The sequence below is a fragment of the Pseudophryne corroboree genome, chromosome 9 (assembly GCF_028390025.1).
Source record: "Pseudophryne corroboree isolate aPseCor3 chromosome 9, aPseCor3.hap2, whole genome shotgun sequence".
NCBI lineage: Eukaryota > Metazoa > Chordata > Amphibia > Anura > Myobatrachidae > Pseudophryne > Pseudophryne corroboree.
Window position 1 is genome coordinate 117,624,227 of NC_086452.1, and position 23,611 is coordinate 117,647,837.

At 43.0% G+C, this 23,611-nt stretch overlaps 1 protein-coding gene across 7 annotated transcripts in view; it reads right to left on the reverse strand.

The window, feature by feature from the left end:
- CACNA1E (calcium voltage-gated channel subunit alpha1 E) overlaps positions 1-19,494 on the reverse strand; it is a 1,569,892-nt gene extending 1,550,398 nt beyond the window's left edge. For 5 of the 7 annotated variants that reach the window (XM_063939789.1, XM_063939784.1, XM_063939790.1 and 2 more), the window contains exon 1: positions 19,421-19,493. The gene's annotated coding sequence lies outside the window, so the exon portion shown is untranslated. Of the gene's footprint in view, positions 1-19,420 lie in introns of all 7 variants that reach the window. The other 2 variants (XM_063939782.1, XM_063939783.1) reach the window with 1 other exon arrangement.
- Positions 19,495-23,611: the final 4,117 nt, after the last annotated feature.

Below are 23,611 nucleotides of genomic sequence, written 5' to 3' on the forward strand. Positions count from 1 at the left end.
CTGCCATACACTACTGCTATATATCCTCTGTATGTGATCCAAAGCAAACAACATATTTCTATTGGAGCATCACTCAGTGACGATTACCAGTACTGCCGTACAATACTGCCATATATCCTCTGCATGTGATCCAGAGCAAAAAATATATTTCTATTGGTGCGTCACTCTGACTACTAGTACAGCGGCTGCCATACACTACTGCTATATATCCTCTGTGTGTGATCCAGAGCAAAAATTTTTTTATAGTATGTATTTGAAAGGGGTGCTCTGTCTGCTGTATCTGAAAGGGGTGATCTGTCCATCCATCCATCCATCCATCCATCCATCCAGGGGCTCCGCCCCAGTGTAAAATTAAAATAATAAAAACTAAAAACAAAAAGCCTAAAATTATAATTATAAAAGAATATATATTTTTTGTTTGTTTGTGCTGTACCCTAGTGTACTATGCAATTTGTTTTCATAAGTACTATGACACTACCGGTCAGACAGCAGTATATTATTTCCTACTCATAAACGCATTGTGCGACGCTGTCGGTGTAGTCAACCGCAGTGTGTAAATATATACTGTATATTTTTGATTCATTTGTGCGACACTGTAACCACCCATGTGTGATATTAAAAATACTTCTACATATTTTTACTCATTTGTGCTACACTGTAACCGCAGTTTGTGATATAAAAAATATATATATTTTGATTTAAATTAATATTTTGTGCTGTGTCATCCCAGTATACATCCAGGGGCTGCAGCTGCTCCGTCCATCTAGGGCAGTGATTTTCAACCTTTTTTTTACTCACGGCACACCAAACAATATTTTAAAATTGCCAAGGCACACCATCAGTTCCCCCCCCAAAAAAACAACACACATTGGCCCTCACAGTAAAAAAAGAATCCACACATACATTGGCCTACACAGGAAAAACAATTACATTGCTTCCCACATAAATCATGTTGCTCACACACAAATCAGTCACATTTCTCCCCACATAAATCCTTTTGCTCCCCACATGAATCATTCACATTGTTCCCCCCATAAATCTATAATCCTATTGCTGTCTACAGGAGAAATAACATAACAAATATTAGCCCCTACCGGTCAGCTGTCCTCCACCCTGTCCCTCAGTGGCGGGAGTTGTTCATAGTGGAGTGCTGCGAATACTGAGCAGCGAGCGGTCGGGCAGGTGTGGATGTCGGTGGGCAAGGAAAGCTGTGGATACAGGCGGGAACTGGAAGATGTGTATACAGGCAGGTGGGCTGGCTGGGTGGTGAGACGCGGCGACCGTGACCTATGATGTCACACTGCCGTGTCATCAAGGCATAGGTCACGGCTGGAGCATGACTGATCCTCTAAGAAGAGCCCGGGCCAACAGTTCACTCTGAAGGTACAGGAAGCTGCTCTGGCTATGCGGCACACCTTGCAACAGGTTGCGGCACATTAGTGTGCCACGGCACACTGGTTGAAAAAGCCTGATCTAGGGGTGTTCTGTCAGTCCACCCAAAATAAAAGACATCTTTTTTTTACATTTTGTTCTGTATCCTACCAGAATACATTCAGGCGTGCTCCGTCCATTTCAGGGTGTGGTGTCTGTAGCTCATATTCTTATTATAACTTGTTGTCCTATTTTCATAACTCTTCTTATCACAACATTGTAATTAATTCTAATAAATATTATTAATAATAATGATAAATTAGATACATTTAAATTAATTGACTATAAGTAAACTCTCCACACTCATATAGTGAACTTTCTGCATATTGAAGATATCTTGGAGGAAATGAAGAATTTGCTTCTATATAAATGAAATTAAATAAATGAAATTAAAATAAATTGAAATTAAAATAAATTAAATAAATTAAATTTAAAATATTTTTTTTTATTCTTCTTTGCATTAATCATCTTTTTGTGAACTGAAATCTTGAGCCTTGCCTAATGCGTCTTTATTTAAATACATTCTTTATTTTATATTTTGTCCTCCCAGTATATACCTCCGAGGGCTGCTGCTGCTCCATCCAGCTACCTCGGTGCAACCTTTCGGCCTAAACTGTATAAAAACAATATTGTGAGCTGTGAGGTGTTCAGAATAGTCTGGAAATGAGTGAAAATGAATGTTACTGAGGTTATAAATACTGTAGGAACAATACCACCCCAAATTCTGTTATTTTAGCTGTTTTGATAATTTTTTTTGATCCAAAACCAAAACCTGCAAGGGTTGTTTTGGCAAAACCAATCCAGATCCAAAACATGAAGGAGATCCAGATCCAAAACACAAAACCCGAAAAATGGCCCAGTGCACACCCCTAAATATATATATATATATATATATTTATATTGGAACAAATAGCCCGGCACTCCCACGAAGAATATCAACTTGCCCCGGTGCCCTCAGGAACGGCTGACATAAGAAAGAAAAACTGCGGCACTCGGGGACTGATGAAAAGATAATGTATTCAGCAATACATAATTTACATCAACGTTTCGGGGATTTTAACCCCTTTGTCAAGATGTACCTGTGTGACACACAGGTACATCTTGACAAAGGGGTTAAAATCCCCGAAACGTTGATGTAAATTATGTATTGCTGAATACATTATCTTTTCATCAGTCCCCGAGTGCCGCAGTTTTTCTTTCTTATATATATATATATATATATATATTTATTAGGGGTATGCACTGGGCCATAAGCCCCTATACTTGATCTTCCGTAGTCCAATAAGATAAGGCATGGTACCAAAGGACTGGTGCACAGCTGAGGTAGTGCCTTTATTTGAAAAAGGAACTAAAAATAATCCTGGTAACTATAGACCAGTTAGTTTAACCTATATAGTGGGTAAAATATTGGAAGGCATTTTGAGGGACAGCATATACGATTATCTGCGGGCTACTAAGTTTATTAACAAAAGTCAGCATGGGTTTGTAAGGGACAGATCATGTCAAACTAACTTAATTAGCTTCTACGAGGAAGTGATCGAGAATCTTGACCAGGGAAAAGCAGTGGATGTGGTGTATTTAGATTTTGCAAAAGCATTCGATACAGTGCCTCATAGGATGCTGATCATAAAATTAAGGGATCTTGGCCTAGGAAATATTATTTGCACATGGATAATTAATTGGCTGGATAATAGAGTACAGCGAGTAGTGGTTAATGGAATGTTCTCCAGCTCGGCACCAGTAGTCAGTGGAATACCGCAAGGGTCTGTACTTGGCCCACAATATATTTCAATGATCTAAGTATAGGCCTGGTAAGCACAGTGTCAATCTTTGCAGATGACACTAAACTGTGTAAGGTAATTAATTCAGAAAGCGATGTGCAGTCTCTACAGAATGACTTATTTAAACTTGAAACCCTGGCATCTAAATGGAGAATGAGGTTCAATATAGAAAAATGCAAAGTTCTGCATTTTGGGACAAAAAACACTTGCATCCTATACTCTAAATGGGGAAAATATAGGGGTAACTGTGGTGGAAAGAGCTTTGGGAGTGCTCATATATAATAGGCTTAATAACAGTACACAATGTCAAAATGCAGCAAAGAAGGCAAGTAAAGTACTTGCGTGCATTAAACGGGCATTGAGACAAGGGACGAGGGTGTAATCCTGCCGCTGTACAAATCATTGGTACGTCCGCACCTGGAATATTGTGTTCACTTTTGGGCACCATATTATAAAAAAGATATCTGGGAACTAGAAAGAGTTCAAAAGTGAGCTACTAAATTGATTAAAGGATTAAAGACATTGGAGTACGAGGAAAGGCTTACTAGGTTAAATATGTATACTCTAGAATAGAGGCGTCTAAGAGGAGACATTATTAATATCTTCAAATATATAAAGGGTCATTACAAGGAATTGGCAGGGGACTTGTTTATTAAAAGAACTCACTTTGACACTCGGGAAATCGCTGAGGCTAGAGGAGAGAAAATTCCGTACACAACGTAGGAAAGGGTTCTTCACGGTAAGGGCAATAAAGATTTGGAACTCGCTGCCGGAGAAGGTAATAATGGTAGACTCTGTAAATGCATTTAAAAACGGATTGGACAAATTTCTAACTGGAAAACGTATCCAGGATTTAGCATTTAGCAGAGTGACATTAATATCTGGGAGTGGTAGAATCATAGATGTCAATTGGTATTAAACAATTACTTCAGCAGGTGCATTATAATATGAACAGCTTAACACAGGATACAGGTTGAACCCGATGGGCTTTTTGCCTCTTTTCAACCTCACTAACCATGTAACTATGTAACAAGTGACCTTTGAATCATACAGAGTTATTTTTATGTAGTCTCAGGATGCCCCATTATATATTGTAGTATGCAGTATTTGTTAATTTTTTTATGAATATTGCTTTTATTGCTACTAATTACACTGGCCGGGATGTAATAAGAATGCGGAATACATTCCGCCACTTACCGTATTGATACTTATCACATACAGTATGTACTGACATATGCGATTAGTATCGCAATGCATTAACAGCTGCCTCCTCCAAAGCCTGTTGTACTGGTGAGAGGGTGTATGGGGGTCTCCAGCACCTCCCAGCCTCGAGATGTGATGTCTGCAGCCAGTCCTGGGCTCCTCCTCCCTGTAACTGGAAGAACAGCTGGCTGTGTTGCTGAGGGAGGAGGAGGTAGGGATCTGGGAGCGTGACGGGAGGCTTTCTGTACACAGGTGAGGGGGGGGGGGGGGGGGCAGGCGGCGCTGGGCAGCGGAGGTAGTGGCATGTGATAGAAAGCCCATAGGCTTCTATAGGGTAACGCCAGAAAAAGCTGGCATTACCCTCTACATCAATAACCAGGTGGCTGGTGGTTAGTACATTTAAAAATGCTGTAAACACCCATGAAAACAGGGTGTTTAACATATTTTTCCTTTAGTATATCCTGACCACTGGTCATTTTTATTGTTTTAATAAACTATTCCGTATTATTTTCAATTGTGGTCTCCCCTCTCTCCTCTCTTTTTCTAGTGACACACATTTGATTTTTCTTATTGATTTTAAATTACCAGTGCTGTTTGTGTTCAGTTAACCATTTAACTAACAATTTTCTTCCCAAAAACCGCTCAAAAATTGTCGGCTTTTTTTCTGAGTGAATTAGGTGAAGAACATGAATTTAACTCTAGCCAAAATGATTTTAGTAAAAAAAAAATATTATTTTTTTTATAAATTTTGTTTCTAAACATCGATCGGGAACATAATGACCATCAGAGCATCGGTAACATTGTGACCATCGGTAACATTGCGACCATCGCAACTTTAGTTTTTAGAGCCCGGACAGCTGCCAGTACACAGGGGGGGGTCTAGGGGTGGCTTGGGGGCGATGATTTACACTTACCTGCAGCTGCTATTGTCTGTAGCTGCTAAAGGTGGGGGATTCTGCTGTGCTGACAGATCAGCAATGATCGGCAGCACGGCAACACTGGGGGCTGGAAGGCAGAAGGACCTTCTGGTCCCTCTGACAGCAGCTGCGGAGGGAAGTTTTCCTTCCCTGCCGCTGCTGACACTGTTTATCTAACTGGTCGCATCCTGTGTGAGCAGGTCAGATAAAGCACTTGCAGGCATGGTCACATCTGATGCGACCATGCCAGGCAAGTGGTTAAAATGATTATGTCTACCAACAAGGTAGACATCATTTATTAAGACTTTGGGCCTCATTCAGAGATGGACGCTGCTGTGTGCTGCACAAGCACTGTGGCCACATTGTACCTGCGTGGGCTCAAATATGTGGCCACATCCCAGAAGGATGCGGCTGCAATGTGATTGACAGCGGCGGGCGCTCTTGGGACTAAGACCCAGCATTGGGGCGGGATAGGCCGAACGGGGGATGACTGCGTGACGTTAAAATGGCTGCGGACTGCCTGACAGTGCAGCCAGGCATATGGCCCCCAGCATGTGAGTTGATGGACGCAGATTTTGCTGTGTATGCAGCGATCTGCGTCTATCTTTGAATAAGGTCAATTGGCACTTATACTGTCAATTAATTATTTTTATTGAGTTTTTACATAGAAAAAAACAACACATACATTAAAAAAGACAGACAAAACAAACAGGACAATTCTAACAGCTGGTATGTTACCGTACTATTTCTAAGCAGAGATAGTGATACTATCTTAAACCCTGGGTATGCTCTATTCACCTATTATTAACCAGATCATTTTACCCCTTTAATTTTCTTATCTTTTAATTTTATCTATAAAATGTATTATATCTCATTGAATTATATTGAATATTTTTTACTTTGTACTTTTTGACATGCGTGTAAATCTAGACATCTCAGTGATTATTAACTATATCAAACAAAAAACTTCTACTAGTGTGATTAAACCCCTATTCTTAATATAATATAATAGCCATGAATATATATCCATATATAATTATGAAGTCTTGACGGACGAAACGCGTTGGTTGCTCCATGATTGCTCCCTATACTGACCTCCATATATAAATTAAGAACTTTTCTGCTGCGGGGTACACTGGGCTCCACAAGTCTGGACAATGGGGTGTGGAGTAGGATCTTGATCCGAGGCACCAACAGGCTCAAAGCTTTGACTGTTCCCAGAATGCACAGCGACGCCTCCTATATCACCCTGCCTCCCAGCACAGGAGCTCAGTTTGTCAGTTGGTGCTGCAGTAAGCAGGCACTTAACAGAAGGGCTGGTCCAAGCAGCCCTGAGAAAAGCTTTTTATGAGGTAAAAAGTGAAGACTTCAAGGGCAGCAGCGGTGGTAAATGTCTTGAGACATTCTCTGCTGCAGCTCCAGCTCTCCCCAGCGGCGCTGTACACTCCCGAACCATGGTTGCCGGGTACCTACAGCGGAGGCTCCGGTTTTCTTCATGTTAGACACACACGGCTGGGGCTCTCCACGATCGCGTGGCCGCGCTTCAGGAGGTGGTAAGTGGGTCCCGCTCGCGGAACCCAGTCTTTATCGCGATCCGGCACGGTCAGTGGGAGACGGGCCGCGCGCGCTGGACACTGTGGATACAGGCGATCCCACTAGATCACCAGGGCATGGGCGCAGGTCAGGTTTTCTCTTAAAACCAATTTTAATATCGCCCACAGTACCCGGTGGTTTTGCCAGCAAGGAGGATAAGGCTTAGACCTGAAGCCCCTCCCCCAGCCCCAGGGTGCCATTTCCAGCAAGTGTTCCTGCCCTGGAGCTGCATCTCTGTCTTTTCCTCACTCCCTGACAGTGTCTGCGGCGCCATTACTCCTCAGCTCACTGTTCCTGGGACTGCTTGGGCAAATCCTACTATGTAAAGCCGCCTGGTTGTCAGCGCTGTGCCTTTACATGACACTTAAGTATTCTACCTGCCTTTTTAGTCAGTGTTAGTAAGAAAGAGTGCATTTAGTCAGGGGTTTATAGTACAATTACCCTACATCCAGTTTCTTACTGTGTAGTGTTATATCTATTGTCTATATAGCTGTGTAAGCTAGTCCAGTGCAGTATTATTGTCTGTAATAACCTCTGCATTGTACAAACTGTGACTATTTGTGTGTGCATTGATAGCTGAGTGGTGTCCATCTCGTGTCTTTCACTCAACTTGCTATCCCTATATTGCTATCCCTTGCTATCCCTATATTCTATAACCTGAGGGGGCTTGGTGCGTCAGGTGTTATTCATACCCTCCAACATGACCCGCCCCACTAGGAACAAAATGCTCTGTTTCTGGACTTCCCTCTTAATTTATTATTGCCATCACCTGTGAAGAAACAGCTTTCTTATCATTTAACTAGTTCAACACACGTGATGGAAATCATAAATTAAGAGGGAAGTCCAGAAACAGAGCATTTTGTACCTCGTCTCCTCACAATCTACTGCTGTCACTGATACCTCGTCTGATGAAGACAGCACATACACTGACCCCATAGGTTCTGACTCAGATACGGCTGATGGGGAGGGTAGTTGACATGTGGATGTTCCTGATCTTTTGGAGGCTGTTAAGTTATTTCTGCAGATTACGGATGATCCCGAGCCATCCATTCCTCCTAAGAAACCAGATAGGTTCAAGCGTCAGAAGGTGATTAAACATGTTTTACCTCACTCTGACCACCTAGTGGATATACGTCAGGAACCCTGGCAAAGCCCGGGTACGAAGTTTTCTTTAAAAGAAAACATTTTGTCCGTTATCTGGACGACTTGTTAATCCTGGCAAATTCCCCAGATCTCCTCCTGCGTCATCTGGATATGAGGGTCCGGTTTCTACAAGCCCACGGGTGGCTCATCAACTGGAAGAAATCCTCCCTGGTCCCTGCTGGGACGAGGGAGGATCCAGCAGGGATTGTCTCAACTAGAAATTCATGTCCTTATGTATGTAGAATAAATTTATATATTTTTTAATGAGAAATTTGATTAATACTCTAAGTTCCATTGGTCGCTGATGCCCTTATCCCTCTGTTTTTATTTTTTAGAATTATATATGTATTGATATTTTCTCTATTTACCTTCTATTTACTTATATATAGTGAAAAGTGCCTTTAAATAATTAAACAATTATAAATCATTTGCAAACAATTAAGTATTTTTTGTGATTTTCCTAAATCTAATCGTAACTAAGTTAATAACTATTTTCCCAATAAATTAGCTTCTCTGAATCTACCTCCTCTTCGCTATCTCTTTCAGTTGGAGTACCGCAAGGCTCAGTCTTGGGTCCTCTGCTTCTCTCTATCTATACCTCATCTCTTGGTAAACTAATCAGCTCTTTTGGATTTCAGTATCATCTGTACGCAAATGATACTCAAATCTACCTATCCTCCCCTGACTTGTCCCTATCTGTACTGGGCTGTGTCACTGAATTCCTTTCTGCCATTTCATCCTGAATGACATCTCGCCACCTCAAACTTAATATTTCAAAGACAGAGTTAATTATATTTCCACCGGCCAATAGTAGGTACCAACCTGATATCTCTATCACTGTTGAAAACTCGACTATCTACCCTACCCCACAAGCTCGCTGCCTAGGTGTCATCCTTGACTCTGATCTGTCCTTTGTTCCCCACATTCAATCTGTCTCAAGATCATGTTACATGCATCTAAAAAACATATCCAAAATACGACCATACCTTACACAAGACACTGCTAAAACTCTAATCCACGCTCTCATTATCTCCTGCATTGATTATTGCAATAGTCTCCTAACTGGTCTTCCCAAAACGAGACTCTCACCACTACAATCCATTCTGAATGCAGAGGCGAGGCTAATCATCCTTGCTAGACGTTCATCGTCTGCAGATCCACTCTGTCAGTCCCTCAATTGGTTACCTGTATTCTACCGCATTCAATATAAAATACTTTTACTCACACACAAGGCCATTAACCAAACTACACCAACGTACATCACTTCGCTTATCTCAAAATATCTCCCAACCCGTCCTCTTCGCTCTTCACAAGACCTGCGTCTCTCATCCACACTCATTACTCGCTCCCACTCACGATTGCAGGACTTTTATCGGGCTGCACCCACTCTGTGGAATGCCCTACCATGCACAATAAGACTCTCCTCTAGTCTCCAAACCTTCATGCGTTCCCTGAAAACTCACCTCTTTAGGCAAGCATATAAAATTCCAGAACCGCCCACATAACTTTCATAAAGCTTTTTATCAAACTGCATCCACTCTGCACAGTCCACACATATCCTCACATGTCTTCTCATTCTTCACTTTCCCTTCCTCTCGAACCCGGTTCATCATTGCTGTATGACCATATCATACAGCCCACCAAGAACCTTTGCAATCTGGCGGACAACTATGCAATAGATACAGTAGCACCTTTCCTTGTGTATACATGCCTATTTCACTATAGTTTGTAAGCTTACGAGCAGGGCCTTCCTACCTCTATGACTGTTTGTTATCACCCAGTTTGTTATATCATTGTTATTTCCAATTGTAAAGCGCAACGGAATTTGCTGCGCTATATAAGAAACTGTTAATAAATAATATATAAATAAATAATAATTTATCATACCCAAGCCTTATCAGACCTCACATCTCCCTGCTATCTATACCTTCCTCCTTCACCTAATCTAGCATCACACCTTACACCCCATACCGTCAGAACAAAGACAATTATTTAGTAAAATCTATTAATTGTGATTGAACATGTTCTATCTAAACAAAGCTAACACTTGACAATGTGCCTCAATATATTATTCCTCGTAAGCTCATATATACATTATTATCCTGGCTTAGTAAATTGAGGAATCGAAATATACAAGTGTAGCTATCATATATATCTTAAAAGAAATAACCATATTTATGTTTGCGAGTGAGAGAACCAAATAAAGTTAATTTGAATCAAGATATAATAATGTAATATAGTATAACATAGTATACAGTATGTGGCTGGCCCCGGGCCGTCGCCTTCATTCCTCTTATGGGAAGCTCCCCAGTTAAAGACAAATCAAGCAGCATATGGGGAATCAGGCACTTATACTTTCAGCTGCTATTAGTACTTTTGCATTCTTAAAATTTTTAAATTATCAATATGAATATGTCAGAAATAATTAGACTGTAAGCTCATTAGTGAACTATGTATTAAATCATCTCAATTACTCAACTCAATTACAGTACTTGCAAAACTTGCCGGCAGCAGTAAGAGTGAAGATGTTAAAAAGAAAAAGAAAATATGTGAAAAATGTAAAAAAAATGAACGGACAAAATGTTTTCTTTTAAAAATAAAGCATTTTTTTTCCTGTGGGTACCCATGGCTGATGCCATCCTGACATGGAGTCAGCAATCAGAGAACAGCAACGGTTCATGATCCAAATGTGAAGCGCAACGTGAAATGCTGGCGTTATATAAGTAACTGTTAATAAATAATAAATGATTGGCTTTCCCAAGCTTTGCATCGCAGGAGGCTCCCCAGGAAGGCTATTGCTACAATAGCTACTCAACCACTAATTGTCTTCACCAGAAGGGAAACTACTGTTTGATTCATAGTCAGTTAAAAAGTCTAGTTATCGCAGGATTTAGGCTTTTTTGCCCTTAATAAATAGATTTTTTAGTCCTTTATCCAAAAGATATTTAAGTATCTAAGGGATCTATTTATTAGGCTGTGATAAGCCATACTTCCGTTGTTCCCCAGAGAAAGGGCTTTTCTCAACTTTTCTCATACTGGGCGGGATGTACTATGGTGTGGCGGAGTATTCCGCCACACTTCGCCTACATACGGATCGCATATGTACTAACATATGCGATCAGTATAGCAAAGGACAGCTCTTACCAATAAAAGCTGTCCTTTGCGATGCCGGCTTCTGCCTCTGCTGCTGGAGGAAAGGAGGCGGGTGTGACTCCGGGGGAAGGAGGGACAGAGACGCCGGTACCTCCCGTGCTGCTGCCACCACAGGCTGCAACAATCAGCGCAGCCTGGGGCTGGGAAAGGAGGTGTCTGTATGGCATGACGATTTGCTGCCAGGCGGGGCCGGAGGAGGAGGGCGGCTGGAGCAGGAGGATATCCCGCGGGCGGTGCCCAGAGCTGGGTGCTGGACAGAGCTACAGACGGAGGCCTCTTCCGCTAGGCACACAAGGGTACAGGGGGGGTAGCGGGGAATCCGATTAGATCCCTCAGGATGAGTGCGGAAAGAAGCCCATAGGCTTTTATAGGGCAACGCCAGCATACGTACCGAAAACCTGGGTGCCAGGCAGTAGTACATCTGAAAATGCGGTAAAACCCCCCAAAAACCAAATTTTCACTTTAGTACATCCCGCCCCCTATGAACAGATTAATTCTGGCACTCACTAATACCACTTTTACACCAAAAACCCGGGTTCAACCCAGGTTTCTAAACACAGTTCCAACCTGGGTCAGACCATGGTCACACCCTGTTCACACTGGACATTGGACCCAGGTCAGCCCCATTTACACTGAATGTCACTCAAACCGCTTTCACATCTCTATACCGGGTCGCACCTGGGACTTGTGCACGGGTCCTTCCCGGGTGCGACCCGGTTGAGACCCCTTTCAGACTGGCGGTAACATACCGGCAAATTGCCGGGTTGGTGACGTCAGCGGCTACGTGTGCGGAGGCAGCACCTGGAGATCAGATCATCTCCATGCACTACCTGTCCCTCTAACGCCGCCTCTGCCTATACTGTGAATGGGTCCCGGCAGAGGCGTCACTCACCTCTGTGACACCCGGTGCGGCAGCGAGGATAAAAGAGGCGGGGCTTCGCAGGAATGGGCGGGGCTTAAATAGAGGGGCGGGGCTTCGCGGGCGGAACCCGTTTTTAAACCATTGCATGTACGCAAAGGGGGCGGGGCTTTGCGGAGGGGCGGGGCTTCGCGTCCCGACACCCGTTTTTTTTTCCACTGGGGGGTGTGGGAGGTGAGGGCTGACTCTCGGGAGGTGCTGTCCCTGCAGTGCTGGCTCCTACAAAGTGACAGGAGCCGAGTGCTGCACATAATATAACAGTGCAGCACTCGGCTTCTGTCACTCTGCAGGAGCCGGCATTTTGGTGTCACCCCTCGGCGGGTGACACCCGGGAGCGGGCCGCACCCCCCTTGTGACGCCACTGGGTCCCGGGTCGCATCGACCCGGCAGCCCGTTCACACTGCACCTGACCCGGGAATAACCATGCTTTATTCCTCGGTTGAAATACCGGTCAGGTGAACCAGAAATTCGAGACTTACCCCTTTCACACCGCACATCGACCCTCGTTGACCCGGCAACATACCGGGTTATTTGTGCGGTGTGAAAGGGGTATTACAGCCCCACCCTTGAGGCGGACCTCTGCATACACAGCCAGTCAGCAACTTTTAAGCATGACCCGGGTCGGATAACCAGGGTCGAGCTGTCTACACTGCATCGTTGGATTCCCTGGTCACTCGTCCTGGGTTATTTTTCAAGGACCCTTTTACACCAAGCTGTGACCTGGGTAGACCAAGCAATAACCCAGATCAAAAGCTTGGTGTATTAGTTTGCGCTGATTACCTCTGTCCCTATGGAGATTTAAGAGCATGGAGGCTTACCAGAATTTAGAAAGCACTGAGAACATTGGTGTATCTATATTGGTGCAAGGTGTGCCATGCACACCAGCCCCTAAGTCCAGGGGAGCCCACACTGCACACCCTGTACCCATATAAATATGCTGACCCTGCCTGTGGTGGTCGGTAAAGCGGTGCCCATTTTCCTGGTGATTTGCGAATGCGCAGTACAGATGTCCTTGGGCATAGGCGCCGATTCCGTGGGTGCTCCCGGGCCCGAGCACCCACAAAAAATTACGAGCACCCACGGGGCCACCCGACCAGTCCTGTGCAGTTAGTGGTAGGGCATGTGAAAGCTCAAGTGGAGGGAGTGGCCAGGGCTCTTTATAGTCACCGCCGCGGTGTATCAATGAGCTGCCAGCGGGGGTGAGCGCAGCATAGTCTCAGCGGAGCCCCAAGCAATGCAGCTTCCCCAGCCGACACTACCCGCAGCTGCCGAATACGCAAGAGAACAGGAGGCTGACTGTGAGCTGAAAACTCCTCAGCCCACGGCTCCACCCCCAGCTCACAGTCAGCCTCCTGGTCTCTTGCGTGTGTGGCCACGGCGTGACGTAATTACATCATGCGGCAGCTGAGCACCCACCAGCAAAAACATAAATCAGCGCCACTGTCCCTGGGAAAAAGGTACAGTAGACTCTGGTGTAAAGCTGGAGTCTCCTGCACTGACAGAGAAGAAGGGGCCCAATGGGATCCTTCACATGGACCCTCTCCTCTCTATAAACACCCCTGACTGAAAAGATTTTCTTTTAATAGCTAGGCATCACCATTTTCAGGTGGCGTTACAAAATACCAATCTATAGCTAGATAGGTTTTGCAAGACCCTCTCTGGCTGAAAGCCATTACATTGCAACCTCTTACCTCATGTGCTTTTCCTCACTTATACCATCATCTCCTCCCTACTACCAACAACAGCACCAAACCTTTGGGTTTGGTCACTCCGCTGCTCATATGGGCACTATGGCTGCTGCTGCATAAACATTTATAAACATTGTCCGTATAAAGGATAATAATACAGCAGAATGTACATATGCTGTCAGCATGCGTATACTGCAGGAACTCCTCACCAGCTACTGGTGAGGATAAAACCCTAATATATGTTCCAGAATCACAATGTTAAAATCACCATATAGACTTGGTCATAATGTCGACATGTTCGACATTTAACCATGTCAACATTCATCTCGTCAATGTGGATGTTCTGTTGACATTATTATAACAATGGGCCTAATTCAGACCTGATCGCTCGCTAGGAGTTTTTTGCACTGCTGCGAGCAGATAGTCGCCGCCCACCGGGGAGTGTATTTTAGCTTTGGAAGTGTGCGATCGCAGGTGCAGCTGAGCAGTACAAAAACATTTTGTGCGGTTTCTGAGTAGCCCAGGACTTACTCAGCCGCTGCGATCACTTCAGCCTGTCCGGTCACGGAATTGACATCAGACACCCGCCCTGCAAACGCTTGGACACGCCTGCGTTTTTCCAACCACTCTCTGAAAACGGTCAGTTGACACCCAGAAACACCTTCTTCCTGTCAATCTCCTTGCGATCGGCTGTGCGAATGGATTCTTCATATAATCCATCGCCCAGCAACGATCCGCTTTGTAGCCGTTCGAGGCGCCTGCGTATTGCGGTGCATACACATGCGCAGTTCTGACCTGATCGCAGCGCAGTGAAAAATCCTAGCGTGCGATCAGGTCTGAATGACCCCCACTGGTGGCATTTCCACTGTTGATATTCTGTCACAGTCAACAGTTTGCAGGTGTTGACATTAACAAAGTATCAGTGTCAACCCATTTGCTGTCGACATTACGAATGTCAAAATGTAAAACGGCGACATACAGTAGTGACTGCAGACACACAATATAATTACGAGCAATTCCCTACCTTTGCTTTACTTGAAATCTGCTGCCTAGGAAGCCAGCTATCTTAGCTTACCTCATTATAAGAGCAATCCAGTACTAAGCTATTCACTTCTGATAGACCTATTTTAGATAAGTAGCTTGTAAGATAGCTGCTATTCAATTGGGAGATAAAGAAGAACTGTCATGAACACATAAGAGCAGTTTTCTTATACAAAGCTGTGTCCCTGAGTGGAACATTACGCAATAATTGCCACTGGAATGTTTTAAAATGAAAAATTGGGAGACCCACATGACCTAATGTTTTCTCAGCCCTTCATATCCACCCAATACTGTGCATCATTGGTTCCTGATCCCCAAGTTACTGTATAGGTCATATCCTCGATTCTTTTCATTTCCCCAAGAGTCTACATTATGGAAAATTAAGCTACTTGGGTGCGAAAAAGGGTCAGCCCTTGCAATCCCATGACAAAGGATCCCTTATCATTATACTGTATATGCAACCGGATATAGTTGTGTCCTCATACACCTAGCGTCCTACTCCTTATACACATATACACCATACAGCGCGAGACGTCTGGTGCAACGGAGATGCTCCAAGAGGTACAGCTTACTATAGTTTTCTGCATCTTATTGGCATCACCATCTTAGTGAAACGCCACTCAAAGTGTACCAGAGACGCGGAACCGCAACTTTAACTGCACAGGAATTAGTTTTAAACATGTACAATGTCACAATTGAAGCACAACGGAACTTGTCTCATACATACAGTGGCGTATTTATAATAAGTACAGTGTGTGCAGTGCACACGGGCCCCCGAGGTCCAGTGGGGTTCACACCTCACCCATAATACTTACCCTCCAGTCCAGCAAAGCAGCAGCAACGCTGCAGAAATCACTAGGAAAATGTTGCGGCGTCATTTTCCCGGTGTTTCGCGCATGCGCAGTAGGAAAGTCACTGGGAAAATGGCCACAGTGCCTTCTTCCCAGCGATCTGCTCATGCGCTGTAGACCCTGGGACTAAAATACAGTGCCGTCGGCTAGAGAGTTGGGGGCCCAGACGGAGCCTGCACTCGGCCTCCTCCTCTCTAGAAACACCCCTGCATACATATAGTATCAGTTCCACATAGATACACAAATGTCACACATCAAATTGATCAGCGCAATCTAGCAAAGTAATCTTGTTGCGCTCAGTTTTTTTATTTATCCGAATAAGACGCAAATTTTGAGCAAGAGAGATATTTGGTGCCACCAAGTCACCTTGGACCTGGCGCTCTGTGAGCGGCTACTTGTCACAACCTGCACAACAGTGTATGAGGACTTACATATATTTCTGAAAAAGGTCACCTAGAAAAACACCCAGTCTACCACAATGGAAGCTCCTGGCATTATCACGTAGTTCACCATTAATCATACATTACTGTACTATGAAACACCTCACGGGTAAGTTATACACTATGAAAGAAATGGGTGAGCATGCTTGGAGACATTTATCGGTCCTCCATAATATGCGAAACTGATCACCCCATGCATCATACAGAGATAATCAGCTTCTGACAGACTACAGACATGATGCCTTCATTCACAGTGTAATGAGAAAATCCTTACACTACATAATGAGATGATGAAGACTGCCACACTGGGCACTTGGGAACAAATCACTGGTTTATAACTTTTATAAGGAGACACATTCTCGGAGCTAGTACAATGGGGAAAATACTATACAGCAAAATCTATTATTTATTTAGAAATAAGATTTTCAATCTTCTACTTTTTCACTTCATCGCTAGGTGTGAGGTGGATAGGTTTGGAATTTAAATGCATCAACATGTAAGACATAGGGGCAGATGTATTAAGCCTGGAGAAGGCATAAGGAAGTGATAAGTGCAAGGTGATAAACACACCAGCCAATCTGCTCCTAACTGTTAATTTACATATTGGAGCTGATCGGCTGGTGCGTTTATCACCTTGCCCTTATCGCTGGTTTATCACTTCCTTATGCCTTCTCCAGGTTAATACATCTGCCCCATAAAAGGCTAACATATTGAATAATCCTTGGATAATTGATATTACCAGTGTAAATACTGAAGCATTCAGTACACATTCACAACGATGTACTCATTCTCTATGTCAGACTTCATTTACCTCATTGGTCTTAAACCAGTTACAATAATCCCCCACCAGCCACAGTGGCGGTGAAGGGGTTAAAGGTAGTTCTGTGTCACTAAAGAAGTCATCCTCCGGTTTCTGCACAAATAAGAGCTATTGATTGTATGTTACGTATCCGCTGTAATTCTCAGTTGCCATGCACACTTGTTGAGAGCAAGTCCTAGCAGTAATTATTTCTGTCCAATATATTCTTATAGCATCTTGCATTGAGCTGCCTTTTCTTAGCACAGTATAGAAAATGCATGACACACAGGCTGAAGGAGAGTGCTACCGTACCTACATCTTATACCAAAGCCAATAGCACAACAAACAGACATTCTATAAGGACCACAAGGATTTAAATAATGCAAAATCTCCCACTGTTCCCCACAAGGATCCAAATGAGTGATTGCATGCTGCCTATTAGCAGGTGGCATAAGATGTAGGGGGTCATTTTAATTATTGGTGGCTCTTTCAAGACCACTTGCCTACCGCAGGGGGCAGTGCAGCAAAGAGCTACAATCTCATGGGAAAAATGCTGTCAATCAAGCCTTGATGAAGACACAACCCACCAACAGGTGTTCATCTGAGCAGCAGAAATTGGTTTATTAGCTTCTACCCAAGAGTTTCTGAAAGCTGTGCTTGATAAGGGTATGTGAGCAAATAGATCTACAGCAGAAATGTGGGGGCTAAGCATGGATTAATCCAAAGGCTGCAGTTAGCAAATTCAGGATCAGGGTTCTTAACAGAGTTCTCAAAAATTGGTATGCTTATGGATTCACTAGCAAATTGAAATGCAAAGACTGTTCTGGTAATTACACAATAGACAGGGTTTCGGAAATCTAATCTATTACTTTGCACCTGTTGCCAGTCTTACTTTCAATTACTCAGTGCTAGTAAGATGCTTAATAGAGGGGCATGCATAACCTAGACCAGTGGTTCTCAAACTTGGTCCACAGGACACAACACAGTTCACGCCCTGCAGGTCACCAAGCCTGGTGCACAGGTATATTCATTACTCTCACTGACACATTTTTAAACATCCACAGGTGGTGGTCATTATTTCACTTGAGATTCTGTGAGAAGACCTGGAAAACATGAACTGTTTGGGGTCCTGAGGACCGAGTCTGAGAACCTGTAACCTAGACAAGAGTAAACCTGTGATTCCTGCCCTGATAGCCTTTAGGAGTGTGCAGTAGTTTTACATCATCCGAAGGGCAATAGGTTGCCTCTTACCCAGACCATTTGCAACAAGAGCCATGCTTTTATAATAACACACTATAATAACACACTAAGTAAATCAGTATCTTCTGGCACAGTGTTGGGGAGCTTTTCAAATGACTTTGATGATCAAGCACTGAGCCAAGCTACACAGAACCAAATTCTTACTTAAATTAATTGGATTTTTGTGAAGCCAGTGCGTATTTGTGTCCCTACTTCTGAACCCTAAAATATAGTTGTCATAGCAATGATGAATACTACAAACCAGAATAAAAATAAAAAAACATGATCAGAACAGTCAAGAAAAAAAAAAAAGGAGAGTCATGAACACACAATTATCTGTCAAGTGAAAAATAAAGAGACCTTACATCTACAATGTTAACACTGGAATGCGGCAGTGAAGTTAGTGTTTCGTATCCACTCAGTGGATAAATGCAAATCACCTTGCAAGATTATAAATAGCAAGTAAGAGCCGACACCGTGCGCCCCTGTAAAGTTGTTAAAAGACTTCATTGTTTTAATTACTAAACTATGGCAGATCGAGAGGTCTAATTGTAAACTCTGATCTAATCTGTAAACTGAGTATAGGAAGATGTTAAGGCAGGTGACAACACATAACAGTACATGTGAATAAATGCATAGCGTTATCTGTTATTATAATGTACTTCAGTTTAACTGATTAAACAGATAACTGTCATCTTTCTTTCTGAGCTGCAGAACATGCAATATTACATGAAGAATGCACATGCACATTATTGTAATTTGATGCATTCTGATTACTTGCAGTCCGTTCATATGTAAGGTAGCTGTAAACTCCATTCATTTCTCTATCAAGCACTTTTTCTTTTAAATGCAATGTATAGAAATATTAAACTAAGGATTCAATCAGCCAATGGTTAAACATTATTAAACTATTGGTTTGTCATTAACACAAACACATAAAAAGCCTAAAATGATTTCTGCTAGAAGAAATAAAATCTGAGATGCTTTTGTCAGCGAGATTTGTTAAGAGAGCAATTTCCTGAAGCTGTCACCACAACAGGTTGTCTTAGCAGCTCCAGCCAAAGTGATCTCTTCTGGATTCTATAGAAAGCAGAGCAGCAGACAGTTCTCAAATAATAATAATAGTAATAAGAAATCATCGTCATCACTATCTCCTATTGCAGAGCAAATTAAAGAGAAGGTGCTACTGGTGTGACATGGAATAATAATAAAAAGGGCTTACCTTGATTTAATGCATGGTTTCTGCCTGTAGCTAGGAGAGGGTGTGGGTTATGCTAAAGGAAATTATTTCTAATATAAAAGGATTAAAAAAAAAAAGAACCAGGAGGAGAGACGGGAAAAAGAGGGTGGAGAAAGAGCAGGAGGGGGAAAAAAAAGAATGAGAAAGAAAAGAGAGAAAAGACAGTTTCTCCTGCCCACACTGCAAAAGGAATCGCTGGCATTCAGCAATGGGAGAGAGCAGAGACATGCATTTACCAGAGGGGGCAGACAGGGTATGGGCACAGAACGGTGTGCTGGAGCTAAGTAATAACACAAATGCATACATATTAATGATGGGAAGCATCAAAGATTATTATTATAATTATTTGTTTTAATAGTGCATGAAAAGCTTCGGGTCTACTAATGTGGGTTACACACTGACCCACAAATCACTTTTTACACTGGTTTCCAAAGTATATAAAAAGCACTATGGAAGAGGAAAGGAGGCTGCTGTAGGTAGCTAGCCTTACAATGAATACCCTCTAGCAGGGTGGGTTTGGTTGCTAAACTCAAAGGTAAAAGATCTACTGCACATTCTGCAACCTGATATTTAGTAGCAATCCAGTTTGGTAGGTACTGTATAAATTTACTAATTTCTAATTCTTTTTTTGCATGTCCAAACTGCGGCCCTCCAGCTGTTGTGAAACTACATATCCCAGCATGCCCTGACAGTTTTGCTGTCAGAGAATGCTGAAGCTGTGTCAGGGCATGCTGGAATGTGTAGTTTCTCAACAGCTGGTGGGCCGCAGTTTGGACATGCCTGGGTTAAGCAATAGTTTCAATTTAAGAGCTAATACTGATGTTCAGTAATTTGTTATTTCTTTTCTGAATGAAAGAAGGTGCAAAGTTTTTAAAAAGGTCTGAGCTGCACCTATTCTCTGTGCTTCTTAGTAAAAGGTGTAGTATTGTCTATTGGATTTTTACTGAAAGCGTTCGAGACAAACAACAGTATTCAGAGAATGTAGTGTTCATTCTAGCACCCTGCACCTGTCACAACCTGTGTAATTCCTCTTTCCTGCCATGGGTGTTGCTTTTTGCTCTAGTGCTTCTAGCACACTTGGGTCTGTATCTCAACACTGAGATACAGGCCCAAGTGTGCTAGAAGCACCAGAGCAGAGAGCGACACCCCAGATAGGACAGATGAACTACATGGGTTGTGAAAATTTGTGAACACTACAATGGGGTTTGGTATGTATGTTTAACAGTTACATTGATGACATGAGTGTCAACATGTTTATAATGATGATATATTGAAAACTCTGATGACACTGATGTTATGTCGAAGTTGTTAGTATGTTTGTTTTCTTCTGACTCTTTTCCTAACCCTAGCCTAATAGTAACCGTAATCCTAACCCTCTTGGAAATGTCGACATTATGACAATGTCGGCATTTCCGATGTTAACGTTCTTTCAATATTGACATTTTGCAGGTATCGACATTGTGAACACCATCATGCTGAAAGCTGACATTGTAACTACATCCCCAGAGAATGGGCAGCCTCCACATTCCAAACAGAACATAATAGGTAGAGGCAGAAATGGCATTGCCAGACACCTAGTCACTTTTGGGGCAATATCTAAGCAATCCCACTCCACCCTCTCATGATCTTGCCCTTCTATTCAGAGCATTACGGGCCCCGAGCATGCTTGGAAGAATAAACGAATAAACTGCTGTGACTATCTGAGCATGAGCAATGAGGGACCCCTCCCCTGCACATAGTCAGAAGAGCAAAGCAGGGGCTCTGAGCCCCATAGCAGCCCTGCCTCCTTCAATGGTGGTGGTTCCACAGCTTCTAATAATAGGCTTCTTTTTAGTAAAATAAAAAAGTGTTAAGGGCTACAAATTTGATTTTGAGCGGTCAAAACATGCAGCAATGCATGGGGTGAAAATGCATTATTTATCTTGCATGACCGAAATATATTGCCGACCGTTGCATCAGAATCATACAGTCAGGGCTGTCTTAAGAGCAGTGTAGTCCCGTGGGCAAGGCAATGACCTGGAGTCCCTACCCATCCTCCAACGGGAGGGGTGGGGGGTGCTATCAGCATCAGCTTTGATGTCCCACAGATGGTAAGGGGTGTTCTATCTTCCGCTCAGCATGTAGGACCTGGAGCAGTTACTTCTGCTAATTACTTTGATAAAGCTGCCAAATGACAGCGAAACGCATTAGCGAGCCACATCTCTTGCCAAGGGCATTGCTAAAAATCCCACAGGACTTTGCATGAGCTATCTATACCTTGGGAGATTCCAGTCCCTCCATTGAGGATATTAATAAAGGGAGAACCACCACGGTCATTGCGCTGGATAAGGAGGACACTCTGGACCCTCGCTAGGTGGAATACCTGGCAGAAAGACCACAAGGGACTTGGTAACTATCAAGCTCCAGATTGGATGCTACAAAATCTACACATATGTAGGTCCTGCAGGATTAATTTTCATTTCATCAGCATCAGTTACATATGCCGGTATTTGCATATAGACTGCCCTAAGAAAGACTAATTGCGGTCTAGAGATTTGCTTATAAGGCTCTGTTTTAAAGTGGATGTTATTTTATATATGAATTTCATTGTTCATTTATTAGCAAATATTTCTATTCAATATTTAGACATTGGTCTTTTAGTGAATGCAATATTGTGACCATTTTTTAGCGCAGTTGGTTTTTTAAATTTATTTGTAACTTCTGCTAATTACTCCTTTACTGTACAGATGATGGGAGATGGGGCGGGATGGAGAACACTAAACTGTAGAAGCGTGCATTAGGCTGGATGATGGGACCCCGTTATTTGACTACCAAGGTGGTAGGGGGTGTTTATTACGCTGGGAAGGAGCGGATAGTGGAGTAGGCTTAATATTCATTATTTTCCAGTGGAAGGGCAGCTTGTTTGTCTGCAGATAAAGTATCTCCAGTTTCTGGATATAGATTTTTTAGCTTTCAATGGGATAAAAAAAAACCTAGAGTCCCACCTTTCAGGAGGAACTGGGGACTTGGGGATCGGAGTTCAGCAGCTAGAGCAATCCACCAACGAAAATATAAAACTGCATACCAGGCGTGTGGAGCTGAAGCAGAGATCAGCTGCTGGAATACTGATATCTCTGGTTCTGGCCACAGTAGAGACAAGCTGCTAGTGTCCACTGAAAAGAGAGAATCCCACCTTTTGGAGTATCCCCTCCAAAAAACTCTAAGGGGTATATTCAATTCCTGTCGGAATTCCCGACAGGTCAAAAAAACTGCACTTTTTGACGTTTTTAGGGCGGATTTCGATTCGTCCTATTCAATGTGAGTGCCATTTTTTCAACTTGTCGGAAATTCTGACACTGTCGAAAAACAGGTGGACTGGAGAAATCACAGCCGATCCACCTGTTTTGGCAAATTTGCGGTGTTTTCACCCAGTTTTTGTCCCGTTTCCGCCTATGCCAATTCCACTTTAAAAAAAGTCACACTGGCATGGGAGAACACGGGACAAAAGTCGTTGAAAACACCGGCAAATTGAATAATAAACTGTTGGATCCTCTCCGTCGGTGAGGATCCGACAGGAATTTGAATATACAGTGCATCCAGAAAGTAATCACAGCGCTTCCCTTTTCCACATTTTGTTATATTACAGCTTTATTCCAAAATGGAATAAATTCATTTTTACCTCAAAATTCTATATACAATAACCCATAATGACAACTTGGAAAAAGTGTTTTTGAAATTATTGAAAATTTATTAAAAATAAAGAACAAAGAAATCACATGTACATAAGTATTCACAGCCTTTGCTCAATACTTTGTTGATGCACCTTTGGCAGCAATTACAGCCTCAAGTCTTTTTGAATATGATGCCACAAGCTTGGCACACCTACAGTATCTTTGGCCAGTTATGCCCATTCCTCTTTGCAGCACCTCTCAAGCTCCATGAAGTTGGATGGGAAGCGTCGGTGCACATCCATTTTCAGATCTCTCGAGAAATGTTCAATCGGATTCAAGTCTGTGCTCTGGCTGGGCCACTTAAGGACATTCACAGAGTTGTTCTGAAGCCACTCCTTTAATATCTTTGCTGTGTGCTGAGGGTCTTTGTCCTGTTGAAAGATGAACCGTCGCCCCAGTCTGAGGTCAAGAGCGATCTGGAGCAGGTTTCACCCAGGATGTCTCTGTACATTGCTACATTCAT